The sequence below is a fragment of the Dermacentor andersoni genome, chromosome 2 (genome assembly GCF_023375885.2).
Source record: "Dermacentor andersoni chromosome 2, qqDerAnde1_hic_scaffold, whole genome shotgun sequence".
Lineage (NCBI taxonomy): Eukaryota > Metazoa > Arthropoda > Arachnida > Ixodida > Ixodidae > Dermacentor > Dermacentor andersoni.
In genome coordinates, this window is record NC_092815.1 from 198,851,655 (window position 1) to 198,874,149 (window position 22,495).

Below are 22,495 nucleotides of genomic sequence, written 5' to 3' on the forward strand. Positions count from 1 at the left end.
TACAATGGAAAACAATAGCCGAGTGCACCCCGTCGTGACGAGTATTTTACAAGCGCCTCATACAAACCTGAAGACATGGATGCGAAAAATCATCTCAAGGAAAACAACCTCAACGCACGAACAATCTACAATCGCGGCATAAGATGAAGGAACGCCTAACATTCTACTGTTATCTTTCGTGTACGGCGAACCTAAGCAGCGCATGCCACTGACGCCTGCAGATATCATAGGCGGACGGCAACAACTTCAAGACGGACAAACAAGGCCGTACATCGGAGCGTTGACGCATGGCGAAATAGATGAAGACTCGTGAAAGCTGCCTCGAAGAAATGGCATCGCGAATATCTCAAGGAAATAGGAGCAACTGTCAAAGTCAAGGAGTGACAAGCGAAACCATTGTCCAAAGGCGATGTGATTTTAATTGAAGACTGGGGTCCAAGAAGATTTTGGAAAATGTGGTGAATTGAAAAAAAGTTACCCTTGATGTGAAGGAATAAGAAGAGCTTTCCTACTTCGGACAGGCTGCAAAGAATTTCTCAGAAGTATCAACAAGGTCTACCCCCTTGAAGGCTGCTTCAAACAGCCCACCAAAGTCTATCTCAGTACAAGTTGGGCGGGCGGGAGCCTGTAAAATATCATCATCAAGGCACTTGAAGAAGACGCACAATAGAACGGCTCCTCGTCGCGAGCGCGTGCTACTTCTTGAAGAACCGTTCATATTCAAATCAGTCACCGGTCACAATCGTATTAAGAGGCGCAGCTAGTTGAATGCAGGAAGGAAGGGTGCACAATGTCGTCATGGCGTATGGGAGAGTTTGAAGGCGCCAGGAAGATGCTCTCGGTTACTGCCACGCACGCCTCGCATCACCATTCTTCCCTCGACAAGCATCATCACCGATTTCGTGCTCACGACATCGCGCCTAAGCATATCATACCGTAAATCTGTCTGATTCCGCATTTGCATTTCGGCATAGCCTGTGTACTGATATGCAAGTAAATATAATAATTTTAAGTCGAAGTAAGGCGCGAACGTGCACGGAGAACTACAGAGTAGATGAAGCCACCGCCCTCTTAACAGCTGATTTTTTTTATTTCACGTGGTAATTACGCACAAATCATCGTACAACAGGAAGAAAATATAAACAAAAAATCACCGTCAAAACATACATTACATTCTAGAAAAATTATCTATCAAACGCCGCTGCCCCTCGAGTAAGAAACTTTCTTTTTTCAATAAAGGACACACTGGCGCAGCTGACTCATTTCTTCTTCTACTATTTATCTCAAACACCGCTATAATCTTCCTGTTCACCAAAAATATTGTTTATCTACTTGATATTTCTGTTTACTCCATTTCTTATACTCTACGAACAACCTGCAAATCACGTGGCAAACCTCTGCAACAACTTCATCAGCATCGTTATAGTCTCCCACCAAACGATGTGATGACGGACGTTCGCCTGATAATGCAAATGATGCTGATTAGGTAAAACATGCACAGCCTGGAACAATGCTCAAGATTCCAGACAATGCCTGACTAACTTTTGAAATGCTTCACTCGGCAACCTTTCCAGCTCAGGTGGCAGTTATTCTGTTAAAGTGTTTTATGTATGTTTACAGTGTGCTAGAGATGTGCTGTCGATCTGGTTTGCTACTTCCGCATCAGTAACCTCGGCATACAGGTACACTGCGCCCTTCAAAACACGTTTTGACGCTGTTCAACTGATAACTCCACGTCAGAGGTAATCACGTGCAGATAGTGCACTCTATACCGGCGTGCACATAGTGTCGCTCGCTGAAACTGCTTTCCGGGTCTCCGTTGCTTTCGTAACTTGGCGCATTCAATTCTTTGTCGTTAGCCTTCGCGGCGTCTCATATTCTTGATTTACTTTTGACTTCCCCTCTCCATATCTTTAGCTACCCCTCTCACTCATACCCCTATTTTCTACAGAGTAGGCATGCGTTGTGCCCCTCTTTGTGGTAGTTTCTCGCATCCTTCTTTCCTATTGCCCTGTATTCCGTTTGTAAACATGTTGATAGAGTGATATCGCAAAGCGATTAGGATTGTTACCCATCCATTCAACATTTTTCCAAACTAGCAAATACAGGCTGCGAAAAATTAGATAGGGCCTGGGCTATAGTGTAAATTTCCTGCGTGATGGGTTGTCACGCTCGAGAGCAGCACAATACCAATGCGCAAACGCTCCGTCACGTGGCTTTTTCATATATCGCGGGCTTTCTTTCCAACCCAGAAAAAGGATTACGTGAGACGTATCGTACAAGAAACAACTTGATCGGTGGTTTCTGAAGGTGCTCTACAAATCTGCGTACTTTAATTGGGGTCCTCAGCCACTAAATAAAAAGTTGGGTAATTAAAATTAAGTAAGTAGTGAGTTATGGCGAAAAGAAAAGATTGGCTGAGTTATTGCCCACTATTGCGAACAGTATGCGTTCGGTTAAATTCGCTTCCGACACGCTTTTGAGTTTTAAATTTTTGGCTCAAGTAATGTGGGACACCCTGTATATATATATATATATATATATATATATATATATATATATATATATATATATATATATATATATATATATTGACACGTGTACTTATCTTTATCGGGCGACCACGTTTCGCCGCCTAAGCAATGTTATCGCACAGCAGCGCGGGACGCGCCCGCATGTATCCGAAGTTTCTGGAAAGTTATCGATGCTTCTATCCGCTGTCTGTTGTCGCCCAACCCTGTATTGTATGATTTCATCGCCTGACGCGAATGATGTAGAACTTTGTGGAAGGCACGCGGGTCCCAACCTTTAGTCTGGAACATTCGATGACTGCTGTATAAAAGCCGATGCGCTTGACCCGCCGATCAGATTTTCGACGATCGCCGACTGTGTTCGCCGCTGTCGCAATTCTTTGAGTGTAGCCTGTTTTTGAGGGCACAAGTTCGCCCAATAAAACAAGCTAGTTTCGTCTTTCGCAGTTGGGCTGCTTTCTTCACCGTCACTACCACTTGCCATTATATATATATACATATATATATATATATATATATGTATATATAGATATGTATGTATGTATATATATATATATGTATACATATATATATATATATATATATATATATATATATATATATATATATACATATATATATATATATATATATATATATATATATATATCCTAAGGCATACTTTTTTGGAAAAATGGCCGCCCGAGGAGAAGAGCGAACTCGAGCGGCTTTAGAGACTAGGAAAACTGCCTTAAAATATTTAGACTTGAGGGAAAGCTTCGTTATCAAACGATAGCACGGCAATCAGCACTCGAATACGACGAGAGAAATATATATATATATATATATATATATATATATATATATATATATATATATATGTATATATATATATATATATATATATATATATATATATATATATATATATATATATATATATATATATATATATATATATATGTATATGTATATGCGCTATCGCCCAGCAACTAAAACTCACGCCTGTACCAGAAAGAAACAGTTGCTGTCCGTATTGAGTAGTGTGCTTGTAAGTGGCACAACATCGATTTTCACTTGCGATTGGTATTTTAACTTCGAAAAAAGTCCTAAATGAACCGCCTACTCGGTACGCTGTGTGGGCTGTTACTGCACATTTCGATATATGTGCCTTGTTTTTCGCGCAAGAGATATGCAATGTTTTCTTAGTTCAGTGATGCGTTTCAGTCGACACGTCTGTCTAGTCATATATCTTCTGAGAGAAGCACAGGCTAATGATGGCAGCCGCCGGCGAAAGCACATATACCCGTGTTTATGACGCGTCAGATATATATATATATATATATATATATATATATATTAATACGGAACACAACAAAGAGCGTTTTAGTACTACAAGAAATAAAAAAGAATGCATGGACTAGGATTCCATCGTTGGACCTACAGGTCCGAAGCCCGGTACTTTACCACTAGTCCACGCCAGCAGATGAACATGGATGGATAATTTGCCATGTCAACGTTCGTGCCAAGATTGAGAAGCAGTATTAATTTCACAGAGATACTTCTCGCGCAGACATCGTATATGCGCTATCGCCCAGCAACTAAAACTCACGCCTGTACCAGAAAGAAACAGTTGCTGTCCGTATTGAGTAGTGTGCTTGTAAGTGCCACAACATCGATTTTCACTTGCGATTGGTATTTTAACTTCGAAAAAAGTCCTAAATAAACCGCCTACTCGGTACGCTGTGTGGGCTGTTACTGCACATTTCGATATATGTTCCTTGTTTTTTGCGCAAGAGATATGCAATGTTTTCTTAGTTCAGTGATGCGTTTCAGTCGACACGTCTGTCTAGTCATATATCTTCTGAGAGAAGCACAGGCTAATGATAGCAGCCGCCGGCGAAAGCACATATACCCGTGTTTATGACGCGTCAGATCGGAGCTCACCGCTTCTAGTGCTGGCACTGTAGACACAAAAAAAATTGTTTATTTAAGAACACGGATGCGAAAGCTGAAATATAGTGATTTATCCTTGTTAGACTTGTTGATTCCGGAGCCCAGACGCGCCGATAGCGTGCCGATGAACTCGGCGGATACGCTAGGCCTTAACTTCGGTGAGGGCCAATATCGGCGCTAGTAGCTGGCGAAAGCTAAAACGTGTGTATTTGAGCCTCAGAACCTTTTTTTAGTACAATAGGGAAAGTGTAAGCAGGCGAATCGCCTCAGCTTTGTTATCGGTGCGATAATATCAATCAGCGGTAGGCTTCGAACTCGGGGTCCGTTCGGGCGCGTCTGTATCTCTTTTCATGTCCACTCGACAACACTGCGACAACAGCGACAACTCCCAGTCATATGTTACGTGCAAACTACTAAAAAACGTGGCGTCCTCTGCGTTTGCGTGGTTTGTTTCAAGAATTTAGCTATCCGCCCAGTCAAAAGGGAAAATGCAGAAAACGAAAGTGATATTCAGTGTCAAATGTGCATGCATAAACAGGGCAGCTCACGCACCTTTATTCCAAGCTATGACACGAAATAGAGTTTTATGACCCCAAGACATAGCATTTTTTAGGACAAGAGACTACTATCAAGGGATGAAATTGTATAAAGAATTTAATATTCAGCAGCGCTCGATCTTGCGTACTGGAACCAGCACGGCACAAACCAAACCAGCGCAGTTTCCAGTGGGAACCAGTGAACCGCAGCGAGAACCAGCGCCTGTACAGCACAAGCCAGTGCGCCCCAGCATCATAGCAGTGGAACCAGCGTCTCGTCCAGTGCGACCCAGCGTTCTCAGTGGTGTCCCAATGAGTCCCAGCGAGCGCCAGCATCCCCAGTGTAATCCAGTGCCAAAAAACGCGCTGGTTCCACACTGGAATGTACTGGAAGACGCTGGTTTTTGCAATAGGGTTGTGTGCGCCATTGCATAAAAAGGCGTTTTCTTTAAAAAGTAAACAGAGCAATAGGGCATTTTCTGTCAAGTTTCATGGCGCATCTCTCTAAGACAGTGCCATTCTCAGAATCCGCTCCATGTGGTTGCGTCTTGCAGCGTCACCGTCTACAACTCATTTAATTACAGTATGTGCAAGAAAAGTAAATAATTAAAAACGTTAATTATTGATATTTTGATAATTAATCGAATATACAGTTTGATTTCTCGTGCAGGTAATGCCCACCGCTTCGAGTACTAATCGAACTCGCAGACTAGAAATATGCTATTTGCTAGTGCCGATTAAAAAAAAATTATGTAGAGTAAAACAAGACAGCTCGTACAGCATAGCGCTAGTATTTAATGCGACGTGTTGGTGGGTTTAGATTCCGCTTAGTTCTCATTCCAAAACGTTTACGCCTAACAAAAGGTTGACTCTTGTTCTCCTCTCTCTCTCTCTCTCTCTCTCTCTCTCTCTCTCTCTCTCTCTCTCTCTCTCTCATTTTGCGTTAACACCATCTCCATTATCCACGATGGAAATTAGCCTCGAAACTCCCAAAGGCGATTTAACATCTCGTACGTTAAAGCACACCAAAATACGAAAGGAATTCCGCCGCACACCCAAGGTCAGCAGCTGCACTGTTCTTACACTCCAGCAGCAAGCGCTTCCTCTATCAAGTAATACCGACGCTTGCGACGCAGCTGTCAGCGAAAAGCCGTGGTACGCTTGGTGCGCTTGCATCTCTATCTGGCCGGCGTGAGTCTCCTTCCTGCAGATGTGGGTTTAAAGTGCGAGCGCTGAAAATGCCCTTCGGTCTGTTAGCAAGGCAAGGTTGGATAACTTTTCAGTTTCGCGCGGACCAATAAACAAATGTTTCACGTGCAAATAACGCGCTAAACAGAAACCTTCCATAATAAAAAGAACATTCTGTAGTAAAGATGTCAATGTCTGTGCTAGCACCTGTGCTCATAGTCCATCATTATAGTCCTGCTGATTTCGATGCGCTCATAGAAATACACCCAGCAGTAGTTCACAGTTGCAACATTATTGGTAGACGAAATATGTTTTTTTTTTTCTGAATCTAGAACTTTCAAGTTGCACTGGCAGTATCGGTGAGTATTGCACCAAATCTCGCTGAATCTTTCTAAATGATGTGCCAACCATCGAACCCCAACTGACAACACAAAGAAATTTCGACAACTAAACATATAATTGAACTTTCCACTCTTCTGATTTGAGATATGAAATTGTACTGAATGTTATTATCGTTCGCTTATACATTAGTTTAATTTATGTGCGCTGTTAGGCGAAGGCCTCCCCTAACAATAGACAATGTTCTTCAACCACCTTCTATCAAATCCTGCTGATCCCTCGGGCTAACTACTCTACAGAAAAACTTTCCTTCACCCTGCCCACTCTCCTGAATAATTACAACAAAAGTACCACTGACATTTTAAAAATAGCTAATGCTGCAATACGGCAACACTATGTATAAGGTATCTAGGCTTTCTCATTGGATGATTTTTGTGTTCATTCCTAGTGTCCATTTCGGTGCCTATGTATGTTTTCAATGTTCTTTCCTGTAACCTTACTGCCGCCTTGTAGAGGGAGCTGCGGGCCCCTGTCAAGCTACCGCTTGTTCGTGCAGCTTTTACCTGCAGCGTCCTCCATCTTTCTTAATGGGAAATAAACATTATTATTATTATTATTATTATTATTATTATTATTATTATTATTATTATTATTATTATTGATTACTATTATTTACTCACTCCCCCACTTCAACTCGCCTTTGACCACTTTCGGCTAAATTTCCCTTTTTCTTGAAACTGACGCTTCTATGCAATAGACAGCCGGTGATACGTACCATGGGCTACATGACTCTCGCAAATTCATTTCTTTTCATTTATTTCAGGTGTACTATCAGTTGCCGGCTTTTGAGTTGTAACCCATGCCGCCGTCTGTTCATGTAACATCAACCATTTTTCCTTCAATCGCGCTTTCCACGGTGCTCTGCTACCTCCTTAATGTCACGTTATTGGTTAGTGACCCTTCTGTTGCACCTGCATAGACGCTCTACAAGTGCTAGACTACACGCAGGAATGTTGTCAACGTAAGCATGAGGCCATGTTATCGGGACACGGCACTTTCCTTCGGTCGAATGATCGTCGCAATTGAATTTACACGCGGATTATTCAAAAGGCAATGAATGTAACGGCGAAATGCATTCGCAGCACAAATATGAATGTGCCCTCTAGGGGAAATGCACGCTGCCTTGCAGTTGCGGCTCGTAGGTCTACTTGCCGCAAGACGTCACTGTTAGTAAAGGTCAGAAAGTTATTGTCACGGATAGAAGATCATTCTCACTGGTCGCATGTTCTTCAGGCGCATTATTATTGTTGTGAAAACGTCTTTATTTACAGGTATGACCACGACGCATTTATTTATTATTCAGTTATTACATACTGCAGACTTATCTGGTACAAACAGCACGGGCAATATATTCACAATTTTTGTATTAAAACACAAACAAAGAAGAACAACAACAAAAAGAGATGATAGCAGCTGAGGAAAGAACACAAAAAGGCATGATCATCTAGTCACACAGTGGGTCATAAGGTTCTGTTAGGCTATTCCACTCGGACGCAGAACGTGAAAAAATAGGAAAACTGATAAATGTTTGTTCTTGCAAAGCAAGAGGTTAGAATGTCACGTAGGTCTTGTAGACAATACAGAAAGAAACTGTGTCTGATGAATCGCCATTTTACCGTTAAGAATTAAGCTTAAAAAATTCAGACATTTCTTTCTTCTCAATTCAAGTAGTTCAATGTTAGCTTTCATGTGTTCAGAAGGAGAATACGTGTACTTCAATCCAAATAGATAAGCCTGACAGCAGTTTCGCTGAATATTTTCGAACTTTCCAATGTTAAGCTTAGTTTAAGGATCCCAAACAATAGACCAATAATAAAGCTTAGGTAGTATAAATTTGAAATAGCCAAGAAGTTTGACCTTAGGAGGAGAATTTCGAAGTTTATGTTTTAAGTAACAAAGTGCGGAACGCTGACGAGCAAGTGATATCAATGTAAACATTTCAAGAGATTTTTCAGTGATTATCACTCCTAGGTACTTTAACTGGTTACCTGCTTCAAAAGAAGAGATGTCAAGTTATACGCGTATTTTAGAGGAGTCTTCTTAAGCGTTACACAAAAATAAACAGTTTCATCGGTATTAATAGCCATGCCAAAATATGTGCGCCAGTAGATACATTAGCGAGGTTAGAACTCAACTCAACCTCATCATGCACATCTGTGTTTTCACGATAACCTAATCTGAGTTCTATGAGTATGTACAGAGCAAATATATAAAAGAAACCGTAAAGATACCAGAACACTTCCTTGAGGCACACCTGATGTTACAGGAAGACTGCAGGAATCACAACCATCAACGGAATTAAACTGCGTTCGGTTTGTAGGTAATAAGAAACCCAAGAGGCCAAATTTTTGGGTCGGTTAATATTTATGAGTTAATTGAGCAAATTTTCATGAATAACTCTGACAAACGCTCTGTTAAAATCTAAAAATATTGTGTCAGTTTGTCCACTATTATCTATGCATGCTGCAAATGAATGAACTACCGTCACCAATTATGTCGCAGTAGAAACATTTCTCCTAAATCCGTGTACAAAGTTTCATGATATAGGGTTTTGCTGAGGAAATTAAGTGACGCGTTTTGCTAAAACGTGTTCCAATAATTTACAACAAAAAGATGTTAAGGATATTTGGCGATAATTTTCTAATAACAAACGGTCTCCTTATTTATAGACGGATATAACAAGCTGTCTTCCATTCATCAGGTAGCGTCGCAGTTAATAGTGAACATCGAGCAAAACCACAAGTCATTTAGCAATAGTTTTGGCATAACGACGAATAAACATATTGGGCCAACCATCAGAACCACACGCCAATTTTTTTTTTTCAGATTTAACAACATTGCGGCTACACCGGGATATGCAATAAAATCAAGCTGGGATGCTAAAAATGCCCCATGACGCAAATTCCTGCATGAACTTGCTTTCGGAAACACTCCTGTAAAATAAGTATTAAAATAATCAGTGATAACTTGTTGATCTGTAGCAGACTTACCATCGACCAATTATTGATTGATTGAAAACTTTATTGTTCCACCGAGCTGGGGTGCCCGCCTCTTAACCTACACGTAGGTAGGGGGGGAGGACGAAACAGTCCCCGCGCGTTGAGGACGGTGAGTCTTCACGGCCTCAACGGCCAGGCGGATTGCTCGACGCTGGTCGTCTTCAGCCTCGCTCTGGAGCAAGGCCTCCCAGGCTTCTCTACTGTCAATGTTTTCCTTGGCCCCTGGGGAGCCCGCACACTCCCATATTATATGGTCTAGCGTACCTTTTTGCTTACAAATTTTGCAGAGGGCGTGGTTATAGTCCCTCGTCTGTGTTAAGTAGATCCAATGTGGTGATGTATAATTGTTTCCCTGGAGGCGTCGCCAAATGCGAGCATCGACCAAAACATGCGTGGCGTGCCTGTCAGCATCGCTCAAGTAATCCCAAAATTTTCTTGGTTCAGTTTTCGTTAACGTAAATAAAGCTTTTGTGAAAAAAAAAAGTGCTTAGACGCGTGCAGTGGACGTGCGGGAACGTATTTGATATCACTGATGAAAGAAGAGGCTAGACCGGAGAGGCTATTTACGGGCTATTTACACTGGAGCCAGGCAGCCAGGCCGACACTCGCTCGCGCCAAGCGCACCGACCAACTTCGTCGTCGTCCTCGCGGCGGCTCGTTTCTTGAGCATCGCTCGATGATATCGTAGTAATATGTTTGGGAGTAGACCTTTTATCGCAGTTTAGTTTTGTTTTAAATGAATAATGTTTTCCGTTATCCAGAGTGTACGTTTATGCATTTTCTTTCGCTTGTTTAAACGTATTCAAACAATAATCCCACATATCAGCTAAGTTTTTCCATAGCAAAGATACATTACCAAGCTTTTCAGCAATATCATTCAGGCATTTCGCAACCTTTCGTAATCACTCAGCTATTCCGTAATCTCTAAAATAGCGCATGCTTCTAGTTTTATGGGGAGTAAACTTCACTAGAGCAATTGACATATATACAAGATAGTGGTCTCATATACCTTCAACTATAGTAGTGTGTTCTGTAAAATCCCGGCTTATAAAGGCCAAATGTAATGTCTAGCTAGATTAACATTGGACGCGAGTGGCCTCTTTGACAATTTGAATCAGGTCATCAGTGAGCATAATGTCAAGCACAATATTCATACTTTCGCTAAATTTGCTAGTTCCTTGCAGTCGCTCCCAATCAACGCTGGGTAAATTAAAATCACCAAGCAAGAGACCTTTCTTATTTAGACAGAAGTACATACACTCTCGTAATTTAATTAGGTAACCAGGAGTAGAATCAGGTGGTCTGTAGCAAGCCATCAGGATGAAACTATGATGCCAGCAAGATATTTTTAAACAGGAACTACTGCCTACTGCCTCGATTGAAGATTTACCAAGGACTGCTACGCCCCCGCCCCTGTCTTTTTTTTTTTCTGTCTCTGCAAAAAACTTTATAAGAAAGGCCTAAGTCGTCAGCTATGTCACTGTGCAACCAGGTTTCAGTAAAAACTGAAATGTAAGGGTCCTGTTATATTAACTTTAATTCCAGACTATCCTTCCTTATAATAATGCTCCGGGCATCAATATAGTCAAAGTCTGAAGTACTTGCGCTTTGGCGTAACATGAGTAAAACGACTGACCGTTTCATTGTAGGAGCGTGCTGAAGTGCAGTTTTGGATAGTCGCACTGCTCCAGTTTCGTGCTGCATATGTATGCAACTGCGAGTCAAAGGGCGGTTTGGTTTGCTGCTTTCGTTTTTTTTTTTTTGCAGAAGCACTTGATCACTTTTCATGTCGTCCCACACATAGGCTACGTTATTGATATGTAGTTTGTCAAAAGCCAAAGAACCCTTATCGTGCTTTTCACGGGTTGTTTTTGCGCTTGCCCATAACTTTCTTGACGTCACGTGCTCTAAGCGAGAAATCTTCGCCTATAGGAAATTCAGTATTTTTTTAGTTTATAACCTTTCTTTAGAATTTTTATTTTATTTCGCGCGTCCATCAACCTGAGAATTAAAGGCCTTCACTTTCTAGTGTTCTGTCGGCCCAACCTGTGAATGCGGTCTATATCAATGTCGTTTGCTTCAAGAATTTCCTTAAAAATACCCTTATTGACTGCCTTTTCCAATAATTCGGTATCTTCTTCTTCAGATAAGGGAAAACCAAAAATGATTAAATCCGATGGTCTGCTATGGCATTCGTGCACTACGCTATTTGTACCTCAAGTAGCTGGATTGTGTTGCTCATGCGTTCAATCTGATTCTGGAGTGAAGAAATTTCAAGAGGTAGAGCAAAGTACGTCCCGTTTCATATCACAGAATCTTAATTTACTCCATTTATGTAAGAGCAATTCAAAATATAAACCGAGCTGATGTTTTTTTTAAACCTTTTTGTGATCTTGCGGTAAAGTTACGGTACCATTTCTCTGCAATAGACAGTGTTTAACGAAGCCTAGGTGTACTCCCATTCTGATCTACGTGACACATTCCCAGAGCAAGCATTGCTGCTGACATCTACTTGGCTTTTCGAGTGTTTTTATCGCTGTACCGGCCGCATGGGAATAGCTGCCTATACTTCCTCCTTTCGATAAGAATATGGCATTCTGCCGTATGTATTCTATTTTTGTTGGATAAGGCTGAGTGCTGCGAACGTCGTCCAAACAATTCCTTTCATTTTAGGAGAGCGAGACAAACGAGGGACCTCGCGCACATATCCGCGTCTGTACAGTTTCTGCACAAGTCTCTCAGTGGCGATGCCGTCTTTTGGCCAGGCTTTCGCTGCGCTGTAAAAGAATAGTAGTAATTGAAATCGCTTTTGGCGGCACGACACTGTTATGTTCGCTATAGCACGTACAGGCTTCTAGACGGCGTTACACATTAAATAAGACCACCAGGCCATGTAAATACTAGGAAACGTGAATAGGCTTTCACGATCTACACGACTGACATGATCTAGGTCAGCTATTGTGAGCGACGCCCGCCTATTTTTCCAGAAGCTCTAAAGTTCCTACACGTCAGTGTACAGTACAAAAATAGTTACCTTACACGTTTATGATGCAGTAGTCATGTTATGGACAGTGTTGTATTACGCAATAGCTGCAAGTGCAATTCCTGTTTCCCTGCCAGCATTTTTGTTCTAATTTATCGAGCCGAGGGTGGACGCTTTCGGACGCTGACTATCTGCACACATTGCTACAAACGTGCGCTCCACGCTCTTTCTACAGCAACCGCCAAAGCAGCAACAAAACGCTGGGCACGGGAGGTGACGTGACCAGCACAATAAATGCCATTCTGCCTTGACGCTACGTCAAAACAGAGCGGCGGTGTCATATTTTTACTCACACTTTTAGATGTTTTTGTGAACCTGAACCTTCAAATTTCTATGTTCCGCAACTTTTGCAGGGCAGCTGATATATAAATCTTAGACAACCTTTCTCTTAACTATGACTACCTTGTCAGCAGCTGATATAATGTGCACCGTCTCTGGGAATTGTTCGAGGACAATGTCAATGACTGCACTACATGTTTTCTGCCAACTATGGTAAAGAAAACAACAACTAAAAACGCGTAGATTTCTAGAGAGGCACTGAAGTTGAAGAGGAAGTTAAAAACAATAAGGAAAAAAAAACGTTGCTCTAATACTCCGCACTATGAACAAAAAATATATTAGAAGTATCTTCTCAACTTAAAAACGAAGTAGACCAAGACAAACAAAATTATTCTGAGAAATAATTGCCGAATTTTCACGCAAACGCAATCAATAATGGCAAGCAGGTTGTTGTAATATACATAGATTTCAGAAAGGCATTTGATAAAGTCTCACACAATAAATCGACTCTTAAATTAGAGACGAATTTTTCAAAACTGACAGTTAATAAAATGGATTTCAGCATACCTGACTCAAGGACATCGACATGTATATATCCGTGATCACTGCTCCAGGCTTGTGAAAGTTCTTTCGGGTGTTTACCAAGGTACCGTTCTTGAGCACCTGTTCTTCATTATATATATTAATGACATAGTGGAAACGTTCCAGTTAAAGCTAAACTATATGTAAATAAATGCGTTTTATACTCGGAAATCAAGAGCAAGCGTGACCAGTTGCTCTTAAATCAAGTTCTGCAAGAAGTTGCTTTGTGTGTGAAAAGTGGCAAATGATGATCAATCACGACAAAAAAAGTATTTATGAGAATAACTCGTCATATAAAACCACTGCACTTTCAATATTGCCTCCAAAATGTTATACTGTCCGAAGTAACTAATTATAAATGCTTAGGTCTTTTGATCTCGAGCGACCTTAGCTGGAATAACCATAATAATTGTGTTGTCGCAAACGCAAACCGCAAGCTTTTTTTTTTCTGAGGCGAGCTATAAAGTTATCGGTTCTTTCTGCACGGCTTTTGGCTTACAGATCTGTTGTACGGCAAATTTTGGACTGTGCAGTAATAATTTGGGACCCTTTCACCAAAAGTAACACTAATGAACTAGAAAAAGTACAAAGAAGAGCTGCGCACATTGTCTTTAATAATTTCTCCAGGCATCAGTGACGGATCTGTTAGAAAAAGTCAGTGTTCAGCCTTTCGAAAAGAGAAATTGCTGTTCCAGACTGAAGTTTTTATATCAGTTGATCAATGGACATATTAAGGTCGATGTAAGTATTTAAGGTACATGTATGTCACTGCAATGTGAAGTCCTTTCTCAGCAGGCCGAGACATAAGAATTAAGTTTAACTGCCTCAACTACATACTTTCTAGTATTTGAAGCACCGGAGTGCCCCCCCCCCCCCCCGAAACTACCTCTGCTACAGCCTAGCGCAACGCTACAAAAACTCGAGAGTTGTCGCGAAACGCTTGCAGCCTCGGTAATTTTTATTGTTCATCAAATAAGCTCTGTTGTTATGGGAATACCTTGTGGTCTGAGTGATTGTCTCTGACTCTGTCAGAAAATTATGTCACGGAAGTCTTACGGGCTCACTTTTCGACCTTTATCTACATCATTTCTCTAAGCGAACGCCTACTCTGTTCAAAGAACACTGAAGGGGCACTGAAACTATTAGAACATCGCCCTCGATATGCCGCCGCACCCGTTCCTCTAATCATATCACAGACACTGACGTGCCGTTATAGCGGATTGAATGTGCTGCCGCATTCACTCTTAATCCGAGTGCGGCACTGAGCGGCCCCCGTGACCATCAGCTCCCCGAAGCGGCACCGACTGAAATCGAGACGAGAGTACGGCTGGACATGCGATACATGTCGACAGTATGTGCAGCCATTCGTCACTCTGCTAACCCTGAGACGGGCGTCGGGTGCGTGCCCCGACTCTGGAGTCAGCTGAGACGGCGCCCGCGTGGTCTCTCACTGAGGCGGTATGAACACGCTGCGTCCTCGCCTGGTCACGGTAGGCCTAACGGTTGTCTTGACGACACAAAATAAAGGCAGACAATTAGATATTGGTACAAATGTACTGCTTCGTGCTCGAAGATGAAAGCCTCGCATGCAACTTCGCCGGCACGTTGAGTTTGAATCGCGCTGGCAATGCTTGCCAGATAGCTACATGAGGAACCCGCGCGGTTGCTGGAGGTCGGAACATGGTCAATCCGCCCGGCCGCTCCGCCCGCGTCCTCCCGCGTGCGGATGGCTGTCCAGTCGTCTGGACCACGTCTTGGGCGAACGTTCGCAACCTTGCCATCCGCATGCCTACTCGTCTCCCGTGGCTCGTCCAAGGCGGACGGCGTTGGGCATCTGCACTACAAACATGGCGCTTGCTCGAAGGGAAGCAAAGCGGGGACGTGAGGCCTAAATTACAGCCACGTCACAAACAGTGTGTTCTCGTTTTTGTGATTTTTCCAGTTAGCCAGCACCCACGGAGATAGCCATCGAATGCAGCAAGCCGGTGTACCCTTCCAGGGCTTATCAGTGGTGTGCGATCGCAGACAGAAACAGGCGGAGCGCAGGAAGTGTTTTTTGAGTTTAGGAGAACGGGTCGGAAGAAATATTTTAGCCGTCGACTTTGTGATTTCTTGTGCCATGCTTCATGTATGCATTGCAAGCGAGAAGTCGATCACATATATGTGCATTCTGAGCACGACACGTGTTCAGGGCATGGAGAAGTGAAAAGTCTCCGATCAGCGCACAAAGCGTGCGCAACGTTCTACGTGTGGTTCCTTACCGCGCAGTGGTGAATGCCAGTCCTTTACAGCTTTCAGAAGTGATGGCACGATCAGTAGCGATAAGTTTTATTGCCTCGTTATCGGTTTTGCCGGTTGCAAATAAGCGCCGCGGTGACCGTGACTTTGACCTGTGTACTTGCTGTTACGAAGTGTATTCGCAAGATACAAATCGTGATATATATGTGCGATGTGTTGCAGTGGTACTAGGCGCAAAAGTGCTCGTTTCAGGCGATGTGCATGTGCTCAGAAGCGAACTGCTCATAAGTATTGCCGATGGCACTTGTTATGCAGTACCCCCCGATAGGGAGAGCCCTGTTACACCGGCCTTTCCTGCTTCGTACATGTATCATTTCTCTCAAAAGTTGTTACTGCACATTTGAGGATGCATATATAGGTGAGGCGAACTTAGAGAACATCTCAAAACTTACCTAGTTCAAGACATACAGGACTATCGTAAAATGTGGACACGCCTGAAAGCACTAATGTCGTGAATGCAAATCTCGGGTAGCGTTGATTTTTATCATGTGGACATTGGTGCGAATAGCAGACATTGCTAGGTTGCACTAAATAAATATCTTTATATTTTGTGACGCAAGCGACATGCATAGCCGAGAATCCCAACTGCTTGGTTTTTCCTCGTGATCGAGCACATAGTTTGTTTGTGCAGACACCAGGGGCATGGTAGTGAATATATTCTGGCTGAGAACTCGTTGCTTCCTTCTGATTCTAAAAATGTACAAGAAGAAATATGCATGCAAAAATAAGCAAGTAAGATTAAACGAACGTACGGAGACATATTATATTCTGCTAGCAGGCTGCAGTATCGCATGAAAGAAATTTTGACGACCGTTTTTCGTCACTGGATCACGTTACTAATACAGGCCGAGTAAGCTAAAGGAATGTTTGCCGTTACTCTATACATCCACCCTAGTTCACTGTGTGGTTCGTGTCACCTATTCTTGCACGAGCCTTCGGTTTAATGCGAACAAAATGTATTACTAGTACCAGCATCAGCTGCGTCGGAATCCCTTTAGGTCCTATCCTTTTAGTAATATTGCCGACGATCAGTGCCGAATAATGTTCCTTAAACTGAATTGTACCTGCAAAGTGTGCCCATTAAATGTTTACCTAGTACTCTTTCATCTAGCTGTAAGCGTACGGCTACCAATTATTTGTGGGCGTAGGATACTGGACGCTGTAAGTGGCCATCTCCTTTTTCTTTACCTTGCCCAGGCCACAGTTCCACTCATTAACCAAACAGTTTTGAGCTGCGCTGCCAAATTATCGAAAAGGCGTCTCGCCTCTTGTCATTCTTTATCATGTTCGTGGCGGCGGTGCATTGCGCCTGAGAATTCAGCTGTTATTACCATGTAAAGGGTGTGTATTGGCTATCATGAGAATGTTCTGAACACAAATTTTCACAAATGTGTCAGCATTAGTTATGCGATCGAAGCCAACAAATCAGGGCGACCTGCTCACAAAATGTTCATTTGATTCTGCCGACAGTATATCTGCTGTCTATATTATATTAGCCACACTGTTTTGGCCAGTGTGCTACATTTTTCTTTTGATAAAGTTTAATACCCAGCCAAATAAGATATTGTCAAACCGTCAATTTTAGAACCATACACGCGGAAACGTCTTTAATTTGTTATGTTCTGGAAATGATGCCCAAGCGCAGCATAGATTAACATCAGCCTAACCTATCCACGCAGTTGACTTTCTGCATGTGAGAAAACGAAATCATTGCCAAACTAATAGGAATTAAACCTGCATAAAATACAATATGCACATAAGTCATGATTGTATAAGTTGTGCTTTTGAGTTGATGCAAACAGTAACATGTAAATACGAGATGTATGCAGATCTTGCATTTACGTTCATGTGTGTGCAAATAAAACAGCACAACGTCTCCTATAAGACAAGTCGCACCTACTAGACCCCATCAAAGATGTGCTATGCATAATTCAGCTGGTCTTAATTACTATTTATTACGTTTATTACGTGGTGTAGCTACAACATTTTATAGCTGCATGTAATGAATTTATAGACTTGTGAATGCATATTGTAGATCTATGACAGTACTTGATGCAGCAGCTTTTTATACAGCCCTTGTCAGCGCTCGTTAGAGTGGTGTTGATTATGCCATCTAAAGAACTCAAAGTGTTTTGTGTTTAGTATACCAGCATTGAAATACTGCTCGCAGCTAGACTACTTTGTATACTAGTGAGATGAATTCCACCGTTAATCATTTTGTCACGTGTTCTTCAGTAACACACGTTGAGCGGTGTCATCACCAATGATAAGTAACACAGGTCTTATCACCTATGCATCTAGTACGGCTGCCGGCGCCATCTTACAATGGTTCGAGCGCAACTCCTCGTGTACACTCAGGTTTCCCTCCAGGAGCTGACGACTGCAGAAACTTGCTACAGCAGGTTCGATCGCTAGTTACCTGTATTATAATTGGGCGTCCGGCATTTCGACACCTGCTGGAAGGAACAAGCTTTCAAGTCTTCACGAATCACAAGCCTTTGAAGTTCGCTTTTCGCAGTAATCACAACACTTATACCGCACGAGAGATACGGCGCCTCATTTTCATCTCCCAGTTCACTGTGGACATCCGATACATTGGAGACTCACTCAACATAGCCACAGATGCCTTATCCTCTATCGACGCCACCCATTCATGGCCACACTACGAAGAAATTGCCGCGGCACAACGTTTAGACGTCTAGCTTCGGATCCTGCGGTCCTCTGATACCTTATTAGTGCTGTCTGGCGTGCTCCTTCAATTCTTTAGGCGCTATCACTTGCGACGTATCAGGGGTCGAACACACCCATTTGTTCAATTCCGACCCTGCCATCATGTATTTGACAAGCTACACGGCGCCAATCGTTCCGGAGCTCGTGCCACCCAGCGTCTAATTACTTCCTGCTTTGTTTGGCCGAGTGTGAACTCCGACGTGTGCCGCTGGGCTCGTGAATTCCTGCACTGTCAACACCTCAAGACCGTAGGACGCACGAAGTCGCCAATTCACTCCTTAAGACCACCTGACGCCCGGTTCAATCACATTCACATCGACATCGTTGGCCCGCAGCCACCTTCCCGCGGTTCTCACTGCATACTCACTTTTGTAGACCGTTATACCTGCTCACCCGAAACATCTCCTCTCACTGAAATAATGGCACTTGTAGTGCCTTCCGTGTTCGTCAGTGGCTGAATAGCGCAGGCCGGATGCCCCAGCGTTGTTGCGAGCGATCGCGGCCTACAGTTCGAATGTGATCTGTTTCGCGAAGTCGTACGACTGCTTGGCGTCCGCCATATCCATACTACCGCGTATCACCGATCGGCAAATGGAATGGTTGAACATGTTCACCGTCAATTTAAAGCCGCCTTGATGCCCCGCCTGGAATGCCCTTCGTGGACTGAAGGCATTCCTCTTGTCCAGCTAGGCAGCCGCTCCTCTTTCATGGAATATCTTCGCTGCACAGCTATGAAGCTGGTCTATGGCAGAACGCTGCGGTTGGCGGGTGAATTTTCCGCCCCGGCTATTCCTGACACGGCCGATTCGGACAGGTATATTCAGCAGCTTCTCTTGCTGTTTGCACGATAGCGTCCTTGTCCTAGTAGGGTTGCATCCTCAAGTTATGGTTTTGCCAGCGAAAACATGCCTACAGCTAGCCACGTTTTCGTACGGCATGAAGGCAAATCCGGCCATTCCTTATGACTTCCTATGACGGCCCTTTCAAGGTAGTGAAGTGGATAGAAAAAAAAACTTACCATCGACCTGATGGGATGTGTAGAAGTCGTGGGGTAGACAGGGTCAAACCAGCCTACCCAGCGAGCTCGCCATCACTGTCCGCTTTGAACGACTTTACAACCGCTGAAACGACGAATCTACGCGAGCGCCAGCATCAAAGGCTGTTTCTTGGAGACCGCTGCACCGCTGTTCTTCTCCTCAAGGGTGTGCGGAGGGGGGGGGGGAGCCCTCTAGCAGCCATCGTCATCTTCCTCGGCTACCTTTTATATAGGGCGCGCTCCGGCGCGTGTTTCTCTTACCTCGTGCTGTGCGCTGCGAGATTAGAAGGAAATTCAAAAAGAATAAAAATCATGAGCCATTCCACTCTGTTAAGGTGGGTAACCCGCTAAGCAGTGTAGCACACGATACAGAGGTGACAAAGAATTTTGAACGAAGGTACGAACACGTTTATTGTCTTGGTCGGTGGCGATCGTGACGAATGGTACGCACACACATTTATTTTTATGCATCCGCCTTCATTCGTGGTCTACACTGGTTGTATATTTTCGTGTTCTCATTTCGTGATATATTGAGGCAAACAATTTCAGACCGAAATCACCGTACCGATTGGCATTGGGCCAGCGCCGTCAGTGCCTTCGCAGAGGCAGCATGGGAACGCAAGCATGATGAGCAGCAACAGAGCCAGTTATGGAAGAAGACAACGACGACGGGCGCGCGAGCAGGGGAACGAGCCATTGCTGATGATGATCGTTGTTGCTCACAGATTTGTTAACGGACATGAAAAATGCGAGGAACCCGAGCGATAAACAGCTTCGGTGTAAAAGAAAAGCTACTTTGGCTCCTGCCATCGGTCCGAACGCTTCTCAGGTCTTTCGCTCGCTGACTTATACATTGTTGTAGTGAAATTACCCTCGGTCCCTATAATAGCGGTCAGTGTGAAGAGCACGGGGCCAGTAACTACGTGTATGCCTGACTCATTAGCAATATTTTGCACTAATCATTCTGAGCACTAAATAAAACATGCGTGGTTTTTTCGGGCAGAAATAGTGCATATATATATATATATATATATATATATATATATATATATATATATATATATATATATATATATATATATATATATTTGATCTGCAGCACAGAGAGCTGATCGCTAGAAAAGTAGCTTCGGCTTCGCGTCATTTTCTTGAGTACGCAGAAGTGCGAAAACACCTGCGTGCTTGGATTTAGGCAAACGTTAAAGAAACCTAGTTTGTCCAAATTTCCGCAGTCCCTCACTACGGCGCGTCTCACCTTGATATATGGTTTCGGCAGGTAAAACCCCATAATCACATTTTCTTTTAATTTTTAAATCCACGAAAAACTACTAGCGCTCCGACTGGGAGGTCACACACAAGCATTCGTGTTGTTTCCTTTCTGTCCTTCGAATGGTCTTGCACTGTAAATGCAAAATCTTACGCTAGGAAAACTGAGCGTACTGCATTTCAAAGGCTTCTTTTAATGCTAGGCTGTTATGGTTATAAGCATATCCTGACACCAGGTGTGCACCACTTGACATCAGATTGATGGAAAGGGATGTTTGTGCATAGCCAAGCTGTTCTAGCATGCCTGCAGGAATACACCACTGCCTGGTGCCACTGCATAGTCCAGGCGTAACAGTGTACAGGTGGTAAAGAACGCTGCTGACACTAAGGTAACCCCTATGTAGAAGGATTACATTATCTAAGCCTCTTGCAACGTTGCTTTCAATGTACTGAATTACCGCAGCTTTGATTTGTTTGGTAATATTACTATGCATGTCTGTTATATACCTCCACAGGCAGCACTGCAATAAGGTCTGTACAATGGGGAGCAATGCGGGAAGGAATGAAATATTATTCATGATGTGCGGATGAACTGTTCGTTGGTTTCGCAGAAAGATAAAAAAATGGCAATAAATCCTTCCTTACTTTTTTGGGCTGCCCTATCTTGTGCCATACGAGCCGTCACTACATTTCAATTTCATGTGTATGTTAAAGCAGCTACCAACTCAGGCAGACACACAAGACCACTTAATACATCAACCTTTTCACAGAACGTGAGGTTGCTGAACTCAATGCGAAGCTTAGTCACTTCATAATCTTAGTTTGCTTTCAGATAACATACAAGTACTGGCCAGTGTGTAAATTATGTTATTTATTTTTTATTTATTTATGATACTCTCATTGTCAAAGGCATTACTAAGGGGAGTGGTGTTAATATACAAGCTATGCGTAATAGAAGAATACAACATTCGCTCATAATACAATGTTAGCTATATCATTGGAAAAAATACATAAAATATTAGCACAATAATGTGAAAAAGACCAACATTACTAAGACCGTGTTTATAGATTGTTAGCTAGAAAATTTCGGAACTGATAGATACAGCATCAGAAGGAAGGTAATTGCAATCGCGACTAGTCCTGGGCAAATAAGAGTGAAAGAAATGCTTAGTTTTGCAAATGTCAATTCCACCTTTGTGTTTATGGCCGATGCGATGAGATCGGTAATGTGGCCTAGAGATAAATTGGTCGCGCTGAAAAGGATGTTAATACAACTTATGAAAAAGTGTTAATCAGGAAATTTGGAGGCGCGCAGACAGGGATGGGAGGGCAAGATTAGACTTCATGGCAGTAACACTAGCGGTTCGATTGTAGTTACACAGAATAAACCTAACGGAGTTATTTTGAACCAGTTCTAGTGCCGTTACAAGTTTATCCTGACTTGGATCTCATATCGAGCATGTGTATTCTAGCTTCAAGCGTATTAGTGTTTTCTACAGTAATAGTTTAAGTGACGATGGCGTTCTAAGGAAGTCACGACGTAAGTAACCTAACATGCGGTTTGCGTTGCTAATTATATGTTCGGCGTGAACGTTCCAGGTTAAGTTAGTGGTGATGTGAATTCGAAGGTATTTGTACGAGGTGACTGATTCTAATTGAACATTGTTAAGGTA

At 42.8% G+C, this 22,495-nt stretch overlaps 1 long non-coding RNA gene across 1 annotated transcript in view; it reads right to left on the bottom strand.

Annotated features, from left to right (window-relative positions):
• Positions 1 to 19,544: 19,544 nt before the first annotated feature.
• LOC140215997 (uncharacterized) overlaps positions 19,545 to 22,495 on the bottom strand; it is a 55,376-nt gene continuing 52,425 nt past the window's right edge. The window contains exon 3 of the long non-coding RNA XR_011892638.1: positions 19,545 to 19,830. This is a non-coding gene — a long non-coding RNA (uncharacterized lncRNA). The remainder of the gene's footprint in view (positions 19,831 to 22,495) is intronic.